Source organism: Coenobita brevimanus, chromosome 8, assembly GCF_032717465.1.
Source record: "Coenobita brevimanus isolate Jiangsu-jjx chromosome 8, ASM3271746v2, whole genome shotgun sequence".
Taxonomy (NCBI): Eukaryota; Metazoa; Arthropoda; class Malacostraca; order Decapoda; family Coenobitidae; genus Coenobita; species Coenobita brevimanus.
The window spans coordinates 43,866,339-43,887,466 of NC_136961.1; the positions used below are offsets into that span (position 1 = coordinate 43,866,339).

At 43.2% G+C, this 21,128-nt stretch overlaps 1 long non-coding RNA gene across 1 annotated transcript; it reads right to left on the reverse strand.

The window, feature by feature from the left end:
• Positions 1-6,703: 6,703 nt before the first annotated feature.
• LOC145408275 (uncharacterized) lies at positions 6,704-19,955 on the reverse strand. Its single transcript, XR_013898889.1, has 5 exons — positions 19,842-19,955; positions 19,323-19,504; positions 17,742-17,902; positions 15,285-15,505; positions 6,704-6,781 (listed from the first exon to the last, which is right to left on the reverse strand). It is a non-coding gene; the product is annotated as an uncharacterized LOC145408275 (long non-coding RNA).
• Between the last annotated feature and the right edge of the window lie 1,173 nt (positions 19,956-21,128).

Consider the following 21,128-nt stretch of genomic DNA (forward strand, 5'->3'; position numbering starts at 1 on the left):
TGCTTGGCCACAGCGATTGAGATAACTGCTGTACGAGGCAAACAGCGGACGGATTATCTTGTCATTGGACTGATATTCATTTTTTCTTTAACCAACGAGAGTACGGAGCTGTCTGTACTCCTTGAAGGGGTTGTTAATATATTCCTGTGTGCTCATTGAAGGGGTAATGTACTGTGTACTGCTTGAAGGGGTAGTGTGTGCTCCTTGAAGGGGGTAATGAAGAATATATGGATTCTCAAGCTCGAACGTAGAGAGAGGGGGAAGGAGGGGAGGAGAAAGAGATGTGCATAAGAACGATTCCTAATAATGTTTAATGTCTTTAATGTTCGAGAGGGACACCTTCACGTGGTGGTACTGAAATAACCGGGTGGAGGAGCTGCCTGGTTATATAAACATCCCTCAAATCCTCCCCTATCCCCCAAAAGGAGGATGTGGACGGCAGGGAACGGGCGGCTTCACTTGGTTCACGTTCACATGAACTTTAAGATACAAGGCAACAGTTAGGCAGTGATTCAAATAAAATGTACTAATATATATTTATTTAAAACTATAAATTAAGTACAATACAATGAAATATTTACAAGGAGACGTAGAGAACGCTTTGGTGATATAAATTGACTCTCTCTCTCTCTCTCTCTCTCTCTCTCTCTCTCTCTCTCTCTCTCTCTCTCCCTCCCTCTCTCTCTCTCTCTCTCTCTCTCTCTCCATATTATTCCATGTAGGTCATTGTGAGAAAAGGGCAGTGGCTGCAGCTGTACATCATTCCCATAACATCTCTTCGTGACCAGCATCATTTTGTAGTAATCTGGTTCCAACAGCATTTAAGATAGACCGATGGTTTTGTGTGGGTGGGTGGGTGTGGGTGTGGGTGAGTGGGAGAGTGGGTGTGGGTTTGGGTGAGTGGGAGGGTGGGTGTTGGTGTGGATGTATGTGTGTAGCTTAGTCTCCCCTCGATCAACCCTTTCAGTGGAACAAACTTTTTTTAATATTATTTTTGAACTGGATTATTTCAGTTACCGTATGACTGGCTATATCATTAAAAGTAAGGACCGTATTCTAGCTAGCATAGGGGGCTTTCTAGCACCTCATCATTAGCGATTTACTTTGCATCCTCTAGTGTTTAGATACCGAGGCAGACGATACAATTGAGTGGTGGTATCGTAGCTCCTCTGCATTAGCGATTCATTTTCCATATTAGACTTGAACATACGACTCTACTCTCTAGATATCGAAGCAGAGTTGATCACAATAAACGATACAGCTGCGTGTCTGGGTAAAGGCGGTGACGATGTGGCGGTTCAGAGGTGATGAGGTCAAGATCATCTCACGAGGGCATTTGTTTTATTTCAGACTTTGGCCGGATCGCTGGGACTACCACAGGGGCTACCATACCCAGGCTACTCCTCCTCACGGTATGTATGGGTGTTTTTCTCTCATACCCGATGTGTCTGGTGTATTTTAGGTATTTAAGCGATACTTTTGTATGCATTTGATAGCATGTACAGGGACATATTCGAGGGTTGATTTGAGCAGGAAGCAAGTAGACTTATGCCATCCACGTAACTAAGACTACAGGAATTTCTGCAAGCATGACTTAATAGGTTGGAGTGGCCCATTTCCCTCAGGTGGAAAAGGAAGTAGTTTATGTAAGCTTTATTTCTGATATCGCTACTTCAGCCCGACGTGATAGTCACTGTAGTCCCCGTAGTGATAGTCTCTGTTGATAGCCCCCGTGACGGTGATAGCTCACCATGGTTTATTGTCCATAGCCCCGTGGTGTGATAGCCCATACACCCCCCCCCCGTGGTGTGATAGCCCTTAGACCCCCCCACCCATTGTGATAGCCCTTAGACCCCCCCACCCATTGTGATAGCCCTTAGACCCCCCCACCCATTGTGATAGCCCTTAGACCCCCCCACCCATTGTGATAGCCCATAGACCCCCCCACCCATTGTGATAGCCCAAAGACCCCCCCCACCCATGGTGTGATAGCCCATAGACTCTCCCACCCATGGTGTGATAGCCCATAGACTCTCCCACCCATGGTGTGATAGCCCATAGACCCCCCCACCCATGGTGTGATAGCCCATAGACCCCCCCACCCATGGTGTGATAGCCCATAGACCCCCCACCCATGGTGTGATAGCCCATAGACCCCCCACCCATGGTGTGATAGCCCATAGACCCCCCCACCCATGGTGTGATAGCCCATAGCCCCCCCCACCCGTGGTGTGATAGCCCATAGCCCCCCCCACCCGTGGTGTGATAGCCCATAGCCCCCCCCACCCATGGTGTGATAGCCCATAGCCCCCCCCACCCATGGTGTGATAGCCCATAGCCCCCCCACCCATGGTGTGATAGCCCATAGACCCCCCCCCCCATGGTGTGATAGCCCATAGACACCCCCACCCATGGTGTGATAGCCCATAGATCCCCCCACCCATGGTGTGATAGCCCATAGACCCCCCACCCATGGTGTGATAGCCCATAGACCCCCCCACCCATGGTGTGATAGCCCATAGACCCCCCCACCCATGGTGTGATAGCCCATAGACCCCCCACCCATGGTGTGATAGCCCATAGACCCCCCCAACCCATGGTGTGATAGCCCATAGACCCCCCACCCATGGTGTGATAGCCCATAGACCCCCCACCCATGGTGTGATAGCCCATAGACCCCCCACCCATGGTGTGATAGCCCATAGACCCCCCCACCCATGGTGTGATAGCCCATAGACCCCCCAACCAATGGTGTGATAGCCCATAGACCCCCCCAACCCATGGTGCGATAGCCCATAGACCCCCCCCCCCCGGGTGATATAGCCCATAGACCCCCCCACCCATGGTGCGATAGCCCATAGACCCCCCCACCCGTGGAGGGATAGCCCATAGACCCCCCCACCCGTGGAGGGATAGCCCATAGCCCCCCCCACCCGTGGAGGGATAGCCCATAGCCCCCCCCACCCGTGGAGGGATAGCCCATAGCGCCCGCAACCCGTGGAGGGATAGCCCATAGCCCCCCCCACCCGTGGAGGGATAGCCCATAGCCCCCCCCACCCGTGGAGGGATAGCCCATAGCCCCCCCCACCCGTGGAGGGATAGCCCATAGCCCCCCCCACCCGTGGAGGGATAGCCCATAGCCCCCCCCACCCGTGGAGGGATAGCCCATAGCCCCCCCCACCCGTGGAGGGATAGCCCATAGCCCCCCCCACCCGTGGAGGGATAGCCCATAGCCCCCCCCACCCGTGGAGGGATAGCCCATAGCCCCCCCCACCCGTGGAGGGATAGCCCATGGCCCCCCCCACCCGTGGAGGGATAGCCCATAGCCCCCCCCACCCGTGGAGGGATAGCCCATGGCCCCCCCCCACCCGTGGAGGGATAGCCCATGGCCCCCCCCACCCGTGGAGGGATAGCCCATGGCCCCCCCCACCCGTGGAGGGATAGCCCATAGCCCCCCCCACCCGTGGAGGGATAGCCAATAGCCCCCCCCCACCCGTGGAGGGATAGCCCATAGCCCCCCCCACCCCTGGAGGGATAGCCCATAGCCCCCCCCACCCGTGGAGGGATAGCCCATAGCCCCCCCCACCCATGGAGGGATAGCCCATAGCCCCCCTAGTGTGATAGACCAGTCCCCCACCCCACCCCTATGGGGTGATAAATCGTAGTCCCCCCACACCTGTGGGATGATAGCCCAGTCCCCCCACACACCCATGGGGTGAGAAAACAGTAAAAGACAATGCCATGGTTCTCTATTTTCACAGCATTTCCTCATGACTAGCACAATATTTGTGTTTATACAGTGTTACAAATCTGAATTAAAGATGGAGAGATGACATTATAGGGAAAGTTAGAGTAAATAGTATAGTCACGAAGCTGTGGAAACTGTAGTCTTGGCATTGTTTTTATGCTAAGGGCTTGTGAAATATTAACAGTAAATTTAATTGCATTAATATTTAAATTAGTATGCTATAGAGACTTCACAGCAGACTCTTCTCACCTACCTTATTTGTATTTTCCTGTATTATGAATTACTGTGGTGTGCAGATGTCATATGTAAACCACCATAATCTGAACTACTGATATATTAAGACTTTAGTAAGTTTACTGGCTTAGGACTATATGAAGTTTGTTACTGTTGTTGAAACAGTAGTAAAAGATAATATGGACTTGAACAAAGCTTGTGCTCCATAGGTTTCGTGTACTGGCTACTGACCCTGCTGTCCTGCAGTACTACTCTGGTCTTTCCCCTGCCAAGTGGTGCTGAAGGACTGTGCCCCTGCAGAGCAAGAATTTAAACTACACTGAAGTTCCATAGGTTTTTGTTCCTGCTGCTAACTCTGCTATTGTGGCAAAGAATCTGCTTGTGCCCCTGCCAAGTGGTGGTGCCTCTAAGTGGTGCTGAGAACTTATGGTGAGTGCTCTTACCCTTGCGAGGTTTAAATTGTTTATAATGTTTGGTATTTGATTTACATTTATACTTTATTTATTTATATAAAAAGCTGATAGATCTGAATTAATACCAATGCTCCGTAGGTGGTGTGTGTGCGCGCCTGCTGCTGACCCTGCCATCCTGGCTAACTCTGTCCTTTCCCCTGACGAGCGATAATGGACTGTAGTCATGTCCCTGCCGGAGAACTCTGGTCATCGTCCCTATGCAGTCGTGCTCTTACGAAGTGATTAACAGGCTCTGTCCCAGCCAAGTGATGCCAGAGGACTCTGGTGGTAGTGGTGGTGCCCCTGCCAAGTGTCACTGAAGGACATGGTGGTGGTACCTTTGCAGTGCCACTGAAGGACTCTGGTGGTGGTGCCCCTGCAACAAGCTGCTGAAGGACTCTGGTGATGGTGGTGGCCCTCTAAAAACCCACTGAAGGACTCTGGTGGTGGTGCCCCTGCAACAAGCTGCTGAAGGACTCGGGTGGTGGTGCCCCTGCAACAAGCTGCTGAAGGACTCTGGTGGTGGTGCCCCTGCAACAAGCTGCTGAAGGACTCTGGTGGTGGTGCCCCTGCAACAAGCTGCTGAAGGACTCTGGTGGTGGTGCCCCTGCAACAAGCTGCTGAAGGACTCTGGTGGTGGTGCCCCTGCAACAAGCTGCTGAAGGACTCTGGTGGTGGTGCCCCTGCAACAAGCTGCTGAAGGACTCTGGTGGTGGTGCCCCTGCAACAAGCTGCTGAAGGACTCTGGTGGTGGTGCCCCTGCAACAGGCTGCTGAAGGACTCTGGTGGTGGTGCCCCTGCAACAGGCTGCTGAAGGACTCTGGTGGTGGTAGTGGTGCCCCTGCAACAAGCTGCTTAAGGACTCTGGTGGTGGTAGTGGTGCCCCTGCAACAAGCCACTGAAGGACTCTGGTAGTGGTAGTGGTGCCCCTGCAGTGTGCTGCTGAAGGATTTTGGTGGTGGTGGTGGTGCGCCTGCAAAGTGCCGCTGGAGGACTTGTGGTTGGTGGTGGTGCCCCTGCAAAGTGCTCCTAAAGGACTCTGGTGGTGGTGCCCCTGCAAAGTGCCACTGGAGGACTCTGGTGGTGATAGGTGCCCCTCCAAAAAGCCACTGAAGGACTGGTGGTGGTGGTGCCCCTGAAAAGTGCTGCTGGAGAACTCTGATGGTGGTGGTGCCCCTGCAAGAAGTGGCAGTGAAGGACTCTGGTGGTGGTGCCCCTGCAAGAAGTGGCTGAAGGACTAGAGTGGTGGTGCCCTTGCAAGAAGCTGCTGAAGGACTCTGGTGGTTTTGCCCCTGCAAAAGCTGCTGAAGAACTTGGGTGGTGGTCGTGCCCTTGCTGAGTGATGCCTGAGGATTCTGGTTGTTTTCCCCTGCCAAATGTTTGAGAACTGTTTTGCGAGTTTAGTATTCTATCTCTTAAAAGGTTTGTCTGCTATAACATTTAATATTGATTTATAAATTAAAAACTAAAGTGGATTTAAACTAGTACGTTTTTGCATCATAGGTCTTGTGTGCCTGCTGCAGACTATGCTATCCAAGCAAACCAGTTGAGCCTTTTTTCCCCCGAGGAATATTGAAGAATCTGGTTGTGCACCCCTGGTGAATGAAGAACTCTGGCTGAGGTCCCCTGCCGAGTGATGGTGAGGAACTTTGGCCATGCTACCCTGCAAAGTGATGGTGAAGAACTCTGGCCGAGGTCCCCTGCCAAGTGATGGTGAAGAACTCTGGCCGAGGTCCCCTGCCAAGTGATGGTGAAGAACTCTGGCCGAGGTCCCCTGCCAAGTGATGGTGAAGAACTCTGGCCATGGTACCCTGCCGAGTGATGAAGAACTGTGGCTGTGATCCCCTGCTGAGTGATGGCGAAGAACTCTCATCTGCTTGTACCATCTCTCTACTTTTGTATTAATTTTGAATGTATTCTTTAAGTGCAATATACAGTAAAATAGAAATTTACTGTCTTGTTTTCTTAACTTTCATTTTGTGTAATTTTCAGTTGAATCCTAAATATGTCTGACTGAAATACAGTATATGTATGAGTAACTTAATGTATTTAAAGACCGAAATATTTAAAGATTACTCTAGAAAAACTTTAAAGATTACTCTAGAAAAACTAAGAAAAGCTATACATCTTTTATTTAATGGAAAATATAAACCAAAATACATTAAAGTTTTGAAAAAAAAATGGTAAAAATGTTCAAAATATTAAAATTCATTTTAAAAAAAGGTACATTTTTTGGGCGATTTTTTTTTTTTTTCATTTTTTTTTTCCCCCTAAGTCGATTGCGAAGATTAATGGAACCAGGTTTTGCGTCGAGCCTTTCATAACCGGAAGGGTGTCCGGAGATGACCTGAAACAAAAGAAAGGTGTTAACAAAATAATAGGTACCCTCCAAAAATTCCCCACCCCTTTCCCCTTCCTCCCTCGCCATAATAGCAGGGTGAGAGAGGAAGGGCAAAAGAGTGGGGGAGTTTTGGAGAGGACACGCAGAGAAAAAAACACATCAAGTGGGAGTGTTTGTACAGTTGTGGACGTAAGTACTGATCCACTTCAAGAACGATAATTAACCAGGTGAGCAATGACTTCAGAAGCCCATTGAGGCGCTCATGTACAACAAACCTTTCGGAATATTAAGTGTGCATTTTCATAATTCAAGGACTAAAAACATGGAGCAGTATTTTTGTCCGCAACTGTATACCAACCAGGCTCGCAGCATCAACACACATGGACAGCCATCTTGGAATGGAAAGTTGCCAGCTAGTATTTTTATGGGCTAATTTTTTGAGTTAAATTTTGAGATGCCAACTAGTATTACTATGAGTGAATTTTTGGACTTCGAAAAATTCCTGTGATGCTTAGATACTGGCACCAAATATAGAGAACTGTGGCCATCTTGGATTTGAAAGCTGTCGATCAATTTTACCAAGAAGAAATTTTTGGACTTTGTAAAATTTTGTGATGCTTGTCCAGGTGCTTGAGGATGCGAAAGTGGATGTATGTGGAATAACTGAAACAAAATGGAGAGGAGAAAGTGTGAGAGAATGGGAGTATGGATGGGGTATATGTGCAGGAGTAGATGAGAATGAGAGGGCAAAGGATGGAGTGTGTATAGTTGTGAGTAAAAGATGGAAGAAGAGCATAAGACAGTATGGATCAGTTGGGTCAAGGATTGTGTGGGTAAAGTTGAAAGTTGGAATACAAATGTGGGCGATTGTGTGTGTGTATGCGCCAACGCAAGATCGTGCTAGAAGAGTGAGAGAAGAGTTCTGGACAAATGTGGAAGTGTGCATGGAAAAGTTTGGAAGGAATGAGAGAGTGTTTTTGATTGGTGATATGAATGGTAAAGTTGGTAATGTGAAGGTGGATGGAATAGTTGGTGAGTGGGGTGTGCCTGCTGAGGTAGATGAGAATGGGGAGTGCGTTAGTGGACATTTGTGCTGGGAGGGGGTTGGTAATAGCCAATACCCTCTTCAGGCATAAAATGATCCACAGGTATACATGGCGAGTGATGAGAAGGGTGGGTGGTGAACTGAATGAAAGGAAGGCAATGATTGATTATGTGTGTGTGGATGAAAGGATGCGAAGATGTGTAAAGGATGCAAGAGTGTATAGAGGTTGGGGGAGTGGGACTTTCTGACCACTACTTGGTCGTGGCCAGAATTAGGATGCAAGTAAGATGGAGGAATAGAAGAAGGGAAAGACGAGAGGAAGGAGTAGTTGCAAGGAGAGTGGAAAGGTTAGAAGAGGATGAGAAAAAGGCAGAGTATAAGAGAGAAGTGGAGGAACGATTGGGCAAATATGAATTGGAGCAGATGGGAGACGTGGAAGGTGTGTGTAAGATATTTACAGAAGAAATATGTGCAGCATGTGATGTGGTGTGTGGAAGGAAGAGAAGACGGAGGGGGGTGCAAGGAACAGCGTGGTGGACTGAAGAGGTGAAACAGGCAGTGGCACAAAAGAAGAAAGCATACAATGAATGGATGAGAAATAGGGGCGTGGAAGAAGTTGAGAGGCGGAAGAGAGAGTTATATGTGGAAAGGAAGAGAGAGGTGAAAAGATTAGTAAGAGAGAGTAAGAAGAGAGTGGATGAGGAATGAAAATGTTCTGGAGAGAAGTGAAAAGAGTAAGACAGGGTGGAAGTGAAGTTAGCAGGGGAGTGAAAGATAAAAATGGTAGATTACTAGTGGAGAAGGGAGAAAAAGTGAGCAGATGGAGAGAACACTTTAAGGAATTGTTGAACGTAGAGGATGGAAGTAATGCGAGTATAAGTGGCTGGGGAATGGCTGGGAGAACTAGGGAGGTGAGAAGACAGGAAGAAATCAGTAGGATAGAAGTTGTGGAAGCAATGAAGAAAGTTAAATCGGGGAAAGCCCCAGGAATTGATGGAGTGTGTGGTGAAATGCTGAAGCATGGGGGAGAGATAGTAGTAGAATGGATGTGGAAGATGTGCAGATTGGCCTGGGAGGAAGGTAGAGTCCCGGAGGATTGGAAGTCAGGTATAATTATTCCCTTGTACAAAGGAAAAGGGGAAAAAGAAGTGTGTGGTAATCATAGGGCATTTGTCTTCTTAGTATAATAGGGAAAAGTGTATGGTAGGATACTTATAGACAGAGTTAGAGAAAGAACAGAGAAATTAGTTGGAGAAGAACAGGGAGGCTTTAGGAAGGGAAGAGGTTGTGTAGATCAGATATTCATTCTTAGATCTTTAGTGGAAAAGTTTCTAGAGAAGGGAAAGAAGTTGTATGCGGCTTTCATGGATTTGGAGAAAGCATATGACAGGGTGGATAGACAAGGATTGTGGAAAGTGTTAAGAATATATGGAGTAGATGGGAAGTTGTTGAATGCTGTGAAGAGTATGTACGATGGTGCGAAGGCTGCAGTGCGTGTGGATGGTGAACAAAGTGAATTTTTCTCTTTGAAAGTTGGTTTGAAACAGGGATGTGTCATGTCTCCATGGTTGTTCAATCTGTACATGGATGGGGTAATAAAAGAGGTACAAGGTAGGGTAGTGGATGTTGGAGTGGCCCTGGTGAGAGAGGATAGTGTTTGGAAACTCCCTGTACTGTTGTTTGCAGATGATACTGTGTTGTTGAGTGAAGACGAAGGGGAGCTGCAAGGCTTGGTGGATGAGTTTGGGAGAGTGTGTAAGAAACGGAACCTAAAGGTGAATGTAGGGAAGAGTAATGTGATGGTCTTTGAGAGAGGTGAAGTCAGTGAATGTACAGCGAGGTTGGATGGTGAGGAATTGGAAAATGTGAGTACGTTTAAGTATTTGGGTAGTGTGATGAGTAAGGATGGAGGTTTGGAGGGTGAAGTGCTTGAAAGGGTACAGCAGGGAAGAAAGGTTGCTGGTTCCTTGAAAGCAGTGATAAGAAACAGGGAAGTGAGCATGGAAGTAAAAGTTACTACATGACAGTATTGTGATACCAACTCTAACATACGGAAGTGAAGCTTGGACATTGTTGGAAGGACACAAGTCAAGTGTGAGAGCAGTGGAAATGAGTTATTTAAGAGGAGCCTGTGGAGTCACGTGGAGAGACAGGCTGACGAATGAGGATATAAAGGAGCGTTGTGGTGTGGATGTGGATGTGATAGGAAGCGTTGTGAGGAACACACTGAGGTGGTTTGGCCATGTGGAGAGGATGGAGGGTGAAAGACTGACGAAGAGAGTGTATATGAGTAAGGTGGAGGGTGGAAGAGGGAGGGGGAGACCGAGGATGAGATGGAGGGATGGGGTGGAGAGGTATATGAGAGAGGAGGGTGTGAGTTGGGAGCAGGGCAGTGAAATGGCGGGGGACAGGGCGACTTGGAGGCGATTTGTTTGTGGCCACCCCAAACGGGATTGAGGCGTCTGGCAATAGATAGATAGATAGATTGGATACCAATTATACGAGAGTGAGGCATCAATCAATTACTTTATAAATTTGTGGACATTCATAACAGCAATGATAGCTCTGACTTAAAAATTACTTTCTTTTTCTTACTTAAAAAAATAAACATACCAAAATGCTGAATTTACATGATCATGTTGCCCGTAAAATAACTAGTTTCAGATTAACTGAATCAATGCTTGCTTGTAATTAATACAGGGTGGTCCATATATCACACTCATCTAATCATATGGGGACGGCAGTCTGATTACAAGAGGAGCAAAGATGATTTAACTGCTTCACAAAGTTAATACTCAACAATGCCATCAATGGACATTAAAAAGCAAATACTTTATCACTGAACATTAATGGGGCTATACAATTAATGGGCATGGAAAAGCAGATACAGTATTATAACACTAGGCATAAAAGGGATTATGCAATCAATGGACATGAAAATACAGATATTATAACACTAATCATGAAAAGGGTTATGGGAGGACAAAATGATGCAGGGGAGACAATGGTACAGATCGCTTAGCCATCCCCTCAACTAAGATGCGTAATACATGGACTGCCCGGTATGACGTGAGGCCGTACATGTGTGCTGATTCACAAACAAACTTACGATCAATTTACAGTCATAACTATTATTGAGTTTTTGCTGAAAGGACAAGGGATAGAGGGCACAGACATTCTCTTGTCTCTTGTTCTTCTGGCAAAAACAACTTATTTCTTTCACCTTAACTTGGCCAAGACTTGTGTCATTTTGCATATTATTTCATGTAGCTTAGTGCAGAAAAAGACAATACAGTACTATGGCGGTACATTCTTTCCGCATTGTGACCAACTTTTTGCATGAGCAGAGTGAGAACACTATACAGTACTCAGGCTAAAATGTGTAAATTTCTTGTCCCATATGGATTATAAAATTTTCCTGCTTGAGAACCACAAAAGTTTCCTTTTCTTCTCAGCTATGGAACCAATCATGATAGGCTGTACCATTTTGAAACTGTCATAATGATGTTATAACAAATGTCTTTCATGGGTACGAAGCTTTTACCCCCCAAAAGACAAACAGTCAAAAAATGCTAAGAACATTTTCACTAGGCAAGAACTGGGCAATGAAAATTAATTTTTTTCTTAGTTATTATGCCAATCATGGGACATCATAATTTGAAAATGTCAAAAGAATTGCCTTCCCGTGGTACCATATCAATAATTTTCAAAAAGTCAAATATAGCCTAAAAAGGCACAAAATACAACCCTGCTCAAACAGGCACATCCCACATCTGTGGTGTGGATGCCAATTTCTTCATATCAGATTTTAGTGTTAAACTACAGTTACAGCTCAGTGAAAAAATAAAAAAATAAATAAGGCTCTATATCCTTTCCACATCATTAGACCCATATTCTAGTGTTAATCTGATATTAAAACTCAGCATTCATGATAGACAGAAGGCAATTTTAGGCCAAGTTAATGTGAAATGTGAATAGTTACGAGAGAAAAGTTATCACAAGTTATTTTGTGAGCACTCCCAGTGTGCAAAGATATATGGCCACGTGGAACTGACTGCATACGAAAGATCATAATCTGGTGGCAGTAGGAGACTTCTTAGAATATTTTCTATAGCAATATGACTGAGTGAATGAGCAAAGCAAGCCAGCGAGAACAATATTAGACATGTACAGTATTTGGGTGACAGAGCACAGCACCTAAACTGTTATCTGGGAAACTATAAAAGCACAAGTGGATCTATGCAAATCAATGGGAAGTTTAAGAGGTAATAGGTGTTACACATCACTTTTCTCAAAATTAGCCACCATATGGCTGAAAAAAGAAACCAAACCACCAAAACTGTGTTATCTCTGAAACTATTACTGTAAGCTACACTGGATAGATGCACGCTGCTGAAAAGCTTATGAAAAAATAATACATTGGTAAACTCTGCTTTTTCAATGTGTAGCACATTACTGCTGTAGAAGGTCAAAAATATGCCAAACTGCATATGTTTTCTCTAAAATTATTAAGCTACTGCACATCTACAGTACACAAAATGTCTGCAAACTTGTTGAAAAGTTATGGTTATCACTAAGTGGTTTTCTTCAAAATTTCACTGTGTGCATTAATATTAGGCAAGTGGAATGGCGGTTTCTTAAAAATTTAAAAGCTGCATTAATATTAGACAAGTGCAATGATGTTCTCTAAAATTTCAAAGCATGCTAAGCAAATGAGATGGCACAATTCTTCTAGTTACAATAACATCAGCAAGCTTGCTCACTCATAAAAGTTTCACATTTTCAAGAGTGAATAACTTGATTTTACTCACTAACAGGATACTGATGAAATGTACATATGCAGTTTATTCCATGTGGCCTCATAACACATACAAATATAAATAAGAAATGCACAAATACATATAATAAATAGACACAAAATATAAAACAATGAATTCTATCTAGCCTCTAAAAATTCTCGTCAAATGAAATCTATCTAACCTCTAAAAATTCTGGTCAAACTTCTGTTTTGCTAAATCTACTGAAAAACCCATAAAACAGGGTGATCAAGAATGTTATCACTTACATGAGCTCTGGGTAAGATAAGGTAGGTTAAGTAAAGCAAAGTAAGGTAAGGTAAGGTAAGGTACGGTAAGGCAATGTTGGTTGGGTAAGATATGGTAGGGAAGGTTTGACAGGGTAGAGTATGTTAGACAGGGTAGGGTATCATATGGTATTGTGAGGTAAGGTAAGACATGGTAGGGTAGGGTAGGGTTGAGTTGGGTTGGGTAGGGTAGGGTAGGGTAGGGTAGAGAAGGGAAGGGAAGGGAAGGGTAGGGTAAGGAAGGGAAGGGAAGGGTAGGGTAAGGCAAGGTTGGATGGAGTATAATATTGTGTCGGTAGTGAAGTTTAGATAGCGTAAGGTATGTTAGGCAAGGTAGGGTATAATACAGTTAGGTAAGGTATGGTGCGGTAAGATGTGGTCAGGTAACGTGGGGAAGGGAAGTGTAGGGTAGGAAAAGATTGGGTCAGGTAGAGTAAGGTTAGGTCAGGCAGGGTAGGGTAGGGTACTGTAAGGTAAGTATGGTAAGGGTCAGGTAAAGTAGGATAAGGTAAGGTAAGGTAAGGTGAGTTTTTTGCATCAGTCACTGGGAAGGAGGAGGGGGTCCATATAATCAATAACTTATTTTGATCACACTGTTAAGTTTTTTAAGCTTCTTTTTCCTCTAGCTCAATGAAAATAAGCTAATAACTGGGAGTCTGAGAATTTCCTTTACTGTCAAAAATCCCAACTGACTGCTCTAAAACTGAGTGTATGATGGTGTAAGTCCCTAACTCTCATGGTCATTTATGGAACACCTGTACTTACTTCTGCCAACAAAATTGAAGAGTATTCATCCCAGTCTGTCTGTCTGTCTGTTTGCGGTCATGATACTGTTATCTTAAAACGCTGTTATCGGATTTCAACAAAACCTGGAGGATATGTGGGCACTGGGTCAAGAAGTTGCTTAGATTCTGAGGTGAATCCACATGCAGGAGTAAATCATAAATTTTGCTGGTGTCAGTGGAGGTATGCCTTCTTTTTTACTTTTTTACCGGGCAGACTATGACCGTTGAATTAATGACCTCACCCAACGAGGTTTGCATGGAGGTCAGCCTATACGGTAAACCATCTGACACCGGCTAATATATGCACTTTCTGAATGGCTTCTAGTTGTTAGATGTGATCATCCTGCATTCCACCTTACAGAATGCAGTCAGCAATGATACAGAATGATCAAACATGTTGTATCAGCACATTTAGGGGACACCCGTAATTGTCAGACGTGATCAGCCTGGACCCAACATTACAGTGCAGTCAGCAACAATACAGAATAGTCAGACATTTAGTCATGGTCTCCTGCTTCTGAAGTAACTGTCAAACACTAAGAGCTTGTCCACACTTTCACACACGTTTTAATATGACCCCAACACCTATGCTACTCAGGGTCACATTCTAAGTGCCTTTGGAGATTTCATAAGATCTCTTCCATAGTTATTTATCCTGAATATTACAAGATCTTTTATCCAAATGACTGTACATAAGAGTCAAAATCCAAGCAGAGACTCTCAAATTGTTACAAGTCGCATTACATATCTCAAATTGCTGTTTTTTGTCACCAAGAGCTTCAAGCAATTGTTGTGATGTAATTAGCTTGTTTTGGCTCGGTTTACCTTCCAGTAGACTGAGAATATCAGCTGTACCAAGAAAGGAATTCTTTTGGTGGAAACATGGTGTCATTTTTATAGGAGATTAGATTACATCTCAATATCCTCTTTTATGCAATGAAAAAACCAGGTGGCTCCTCAGTCTGATTAAACAAACACTCCTCAATTTCCTCCATATCCCCAAATGGAGGACGGTAGACTGCAGGGGAAGGGTTCATATTCAAATGAGCCTTGGGTTGCAAATACTACCATACTATGTTAACTGATTTGACTCATGTCAAGAGCTTGAACTGTGAATGTGGTCCACTCAACTGGACAGATTTAGTTATTTTCGCCTTCATTTTTTCTTTCTGAATCTCTACACCCTACTTCATCCCCCATCCAAGGGTAGGAAAAGAGGGATGAGTGACAATAATAATGATACAGATGCAGACTATGCTGTTACATTATTAAGACAGTATAAACAGCATAATGAAAAATATTATCATGTAGTATGCAAACAGTAAATCACTAAAGAAGAGATGTTACAAAAACTCCTATGCCACCAAGAAAAATGACCTTACTTCTAACACATACATAAACACTAGACATGTGGGATCATATGGGGCATTGCTAAACCAGTGAAGAACCTTATGCCTGAAAACTCTTTGGGTGCTCAACTGACACACCATATGGGCCCTTGCTTGAGTGGCATACCTTGTGTAAAAAAATTCTTGGGGTGTGGCTGACTGACCAGGCCTGCATCTACATAGCACATGAAAAAGAAATCTGGTTTACCTTTAACACCACAGCGGGATGAATGGATGCGGATGGGTTTAGTGCTGATAGATTTCTTGCACTTCCATCCATTATCATCAGCAGCCCAAGTTAGTCCACTGCAGAATAAAGGTTTCTATCATCCACTCTGATGTACTGGCTGTCAGCATGTTACATCAAATCCCGGCAATCTTGAAGTCGGAACAAGATGGCATGATGAGATTTGGGATCCACTCCTCCATCTGCCAACAAAAATCATCATCAGTATCACCATCATCATCTGCTCTATGCTCACTATTATACATGGAGTAGTTATGATCCAGAAAAAGGAAAATACAGAGGTCATTTTCATCAATACAGGTCCTCTCCCACTTACAAATGGGTTACGTTCCGAGAAACTGCTCGCAAGTTGATTTTTTCGTGTCAAAAATGTATTTAAAGCTGGATAGTTGTACTTTATCGTAGTATGTTCAAAAAAGGAGAGCAAAGAAAATAAAACGTCAAAATGACTAACTGAAGTTAGGTGAAAACCAAAAATTTTATATATACCTAGCTGGTTAAAAAAAAAAAAGCTAACAAAGACTGGTTTAAACCATAGAAAACTCCAATAAAATACCTTTACAATGATATACAGATTACGGTAATTTTTTTGCATTTTATTGCACGGTAAAGCGAAAGGAAAGAGACGCACAATTTCATTTTAGTCTCAGCTGCATATTTGCATTGCAATATTTTTCTTTGATCGATCAGTGTAAATATACTTTTTATGATAGGATGCTGGTTGTGGTGTTATTTTGAAGATGAATAGTTGTACTTTATCATAGTACTGTTTGTTCAGAAAAGGAAAACAAAGAAAATAAAAAGTCGAAGTGACGAGTTGAAGTTAGGCAAAAAACAAAAATTTTTATACCTTGCTATAGAAAAATATTTGCCAAGAATAAACTGATAAAGAAACAAAGCCATGAGTCAGACCAGCTGTGCAGTACCTGCCACACACAGAGCAACCATACCGTGACGTCATGCTCGAGTCTCTTTGTAATAACACATAAACGTAATTTATGGTGAATATTTTACAGAGGTTTCTTAAAATGACAAAAGTGTCATCGGAATCTCTGAGGTCGGATTTGAAATGACGATCAGAAATGTCATCGGAATCTCAAAGGGTTAACCCTTTGAGATTTTCGGCCCTCTGCCGATTGTCTGTGCCAGATTCAGCCAGGCTGAAATAGAGCATTCCATCATGCAGCGATATTTGTACTTGATCGGCCATTATACACTAACTTTTTATAGTAGGTACATTAACTTTTTATGGTAGACTAATGAATGTGGTACCGTTTCAAAGCTGAATAGTTGCTCTTTATCGTACTATGATTGAAAAAGGTAAATACGATAGGTAAAAGGCCAATAGGACGAGCATAAGTTAGCCGAAAGGAAAAATTGCACCCCCTTCCGTGGAAAAAAAAAAAAAAAAAAAAAAAAAAGGATTAGTTACAGGTAATTTGATAGCACCACATTAATCTACTGTAAATTCCATTTGTATTGATATATAGGTTATGGCAATTTATGTTGGTTTTCACAGAGAAAAGTGAAAGCTCTCGCTATCATGCTGCCATTATCAGTGCTGGTAATACAGAGATTATTCATGGTAAAATTTGCTCATGCAATGCCACTCAGTGATGAGTGAGGCTGGTCACTCTCATCTTAAATGTCAGAACCAACCGCCTAGCCCCGGTTTCCTACGCTACACATGGGGCAATGTAGGATTGGATGGATGGATGGATGAAAACCTATTTATTATGCATATCTATCTGATGTACTCGTCACTGTAAAAACAAACGGTTGGAAAAGGATAAACATGATAGTGTATGTGGAACAAGGCCAGACAGGAGATGAAAGAAAAAAAATAAAAAAATAACAAATGTTTTGTATGACCCGAATTCGAGTCATCAGAATCTCAACGGTTGGCTTTACGATGACGCAAAACTGGGTCGTTGGAATCTCAAAGAGTTAAAATGACAACAAAACCAACATTCTATCATGAAAAGTGTATTTTCACAGAGGGGTCAAAGAAAAATATCATGCCACGAAGATGTGGGTCAGCTTGTGAGTGGCTGACAATAGCAAAGACATCATGTGCCCGGCCCAGAAACCTGACAGGGTTAATACACCTAACCAACTAAACATCACTGCCTAGCCAGGCCTACCAAGCCTTTTAAACATGCTTAGAACACGTACATTAGCCCATTGGGCAAAATCATTAACACAAAACCTATTTTACAATAAAGTGTTGAATATCTCATGTAACTCCATGTACCATAATCTACTGAATATTTTAACTGAAAGTACAAATTCGTAAGTGTGAAAATCTGTAAGACGGCAGATCATAAGTGGGGGAGGACCTGTATTTTCATTCATCATGCACTGCAACTCCCACTCACTCACTCAGGGTAAATGCTGCAGGGTGTAAACTTCACTCACCTTCTCAATCCATCCATGAAGGTCCCCCCATGCAAGTGTCAGGGTAACGACTCTTCCCCCATTCAGTATCTCCAGACAAAATGGACTGACATAGCTCAGCCAAGATTTGCAGCCTTCTTCTTGATGCCTTCCTTCCTGGGTTGATATTTCCACACATCAGCCTGTGAAAATGATCAATCTAAGGAAAATGTGCCCATACATCAAGAGTTACTGTTCAAAAAAAAAAAAAAAAAAAAGTAAAGTTTTAACATTATGGTACTATTTACTGGAAGAGATTTGGTTAGGTGGTGAACTCTCCTAGTTTGCTGGCAAGAATATCATATTTCACTTAGCACACATTTTGGTGCATACTGTTGCTTGGTTTTAATGAAATAAAATCAATGTACACCATTTTCTGAAACTAATTTAGTTCCACTACTTTTGTTATTGGTTATTCACTTGCTTTTCCACTTCCAAATCCTGTGATGTTTTGTTAGGTACAGCACACCCTCATTTTACGATTGTGATGCAATTTTGAAAACCAATTGTTCAATGAATTTTGTATTCTAATCATGTAATCAAGATTGCTGGTAATGAGAAATCAGGCATCACAGTGACTGTATATGAAAATAAGTTAAATTCTTAATACTAATCTCATAAGCAAATGACTGTACACTATAGCAATTGTATGACGAGGATGTGGTGTATTTCTTATACTACCTAGCAAACACAGGGTACAGTATACAGTTTTATGTTTTGTATGGGCTCCTCTCATCAACAGCAACAAACTTTCCTTTACCATTTCCTTAGTTCAATGAAGTTAGATTAATGCTTAAAACTGTCAACTTCACTGTCTCATTTTTCTTCCATGCAGTCTGATTGGGTTGGATGAGGTTAAATTAATGCTTTGGGGGGTCTGAGGAGCAAAGGCACCCAGTCAAGTCAGATGTGGTTAGGTTTGGATAAAACATAGATTTTCTGATTTGTTATGCAATTCACTTGATATTAACCATCACCTTCCAGTAAAAATGATTCTTTTCCCTGCATGGGTTCCCATGTTCAATAGAGTGACGGAGGAGGCAGGAAAAACACGGAAATGAGGCAATTCTGAATGAAAAGAATCAAAATCAAATGAACCACAAAAAAATAACACGAAATGAATAAAAATCAAATGAACCACAAAAAAATAACACGAAATGAATAAAAATCAAATGAACCACAAAAAAAGAATTGGATGACCCTTCTTTTATCAACAATATTATCTGCCTGGAAATAAAAATTTATTTTTGGTGAGATTAAAATTCTATAATAATGGTGATGTGATGTTATGGACGGTGATAACACTACTGTATGTAGCATACAGAATAAAAATAACCAAAAGAGCAGAAAAAGAAACTCTGGTAAAATTATCGTTTAAGTCCCTAAGCTCACTTTAATTTTTTTTATTCTATCCTAACCAAACCAATCCAACCTAACCTATACAAGGCTGTGCTGTATTAACTGGTACTCAAAATTCTTGTCACTGGGAGAACTCCACTGAAGAACAGAAAAATAATGAATTCTGTTAGGGGCTGAAACAATAATATAACCGAAACTCCTTACCCATCTCAACAAGACGAAATTCACAGGCACTGCCATGTCTTAACGAGGTGGTGATATCCTTCACTACACTGCACTACTCATCTTGGTGAACAGTTTTGAGTATCAGCCAGAGGTCTTCATGGGAGGGGTCATCACTGGTTCACTGAGGTGCAGCTTTTCAATCAGCACTTGTTCAAAACATCCTGCCCAAAAAGAAAAAGCGGAATTGACTTAGGTCCTTTTTTAGAGGCTCAGAGAATATGAGTACTGTACTGCCTAGTATTCCTAGTTTCCACCTGCCTTTGGCCCTCAACGGGTATCTTCAATTCTTACACCACACTCATCTGATGCCTAATTTTACTCATCTTACCAAAGCAAGATTTCTCTGATGCAGTGCATCCAAATAAATGCGTTCATTTCGTACCATCAAGATTAAATGGTACGGTAGGCCTATAGAGGACTCCCCCGATAGACTCGGGATTGGGGGATAGAGCACTCTTCCAACCATTCTCTGTCACATAATCACAATACATGACATACCTTAATGTGATGGCGTCTGCGTCGTCCACAATAGGAAAAAAGCAACCATCCTGTGTGTATCCATGTGAAGTTAACCGGCACTATACCTCATGCCGCCCTACACTACAGTCCTTGCTGTTTAAGTATCTATTCTGTACTTCCACTGAAAAGACGATCACACTTGACTCTAAGAAAGGATCAGAATCTCTTCTCTAATCCCTCCTTTAGACGGGAAGTTTTAGTTACTGCGTTTCGTTGTCTGAATATAAACAAAATTTTCAAAACCAATGTAGGAATTTGTTTTACAATAAAAGGCTAGGCCGATTAGGAAATGTTTCCACTTCGTCTCTGCTGAGTTGGATCCTTGTTTACCCGCTTTGATCGCCCCCCCAAAATGTAAATTATCATACATCGTCTGATTCGCTATTCTAGTATCTATTGGTAGTCTCATAATGGGTGGCCACAAACAAATCGCCTCCATGTCGCCCTGTCCCCCGCCATTTCACTGCCCTGCTTTCAGCTCACATTTTACATTTATTATAAAACAGTAAACCACCATCACTTTTATAACTCATATAGGCTATCGCAAAAACTAGTATACTTGCGAAATAAATTATGTAAATAAACGAGGGGGGGGGTGAAATTGTCTTCTTTTTGTTGGTACGAAAGGATGAAGGAATGAGGTTTGGCGGTCTAGAGTGGAAAAAAAAAAAAACAGGATGAAGACGTCTGGCTATAGATTGATGGACTGATTGATAGATGTTTGTCCTACCCTTGTTCTTCACCATACCAGTCTTCTAACACTATCTTATGTTTCACCACCTGCTCCTGTCCTGTTTCACCCTCTGTGGCTTGTATCTGTCCTGCCCTTCTAACTTCCGAACATCATCATAATCATCATCCGGACCTCCTTTCCCACCCTAGGGCAGGGTGAGGAGTAGCAATGTCCAGATAGCCCAAATTTGCCTAATCCAATGGGCCATGCTTCCATTCGCTAACCTTTCAAGCCACCGGAATCCTGACTCTATCAGATATGCCAAAAACATTCACCACATTTTGCAGTTTCACATAAACGTATCCGAACAACTTACCATTATTTTTAAGATCGCAGGAGCAGCCATCATTCACTCACAACCTATTTTCAGAAAGCCCTACACTGAGTAACAAGTCATATTATCTTATAGAGCAGGAATCCAAAAACTGCATCGGGTGGAGATAAACAAACAGATAGCTGGTTGGTGATAACTGTTCATAGTTGCACAGTGTTATTCTTGCCTTAGATACCAAATCTACAAGCCTAGCCCAGGA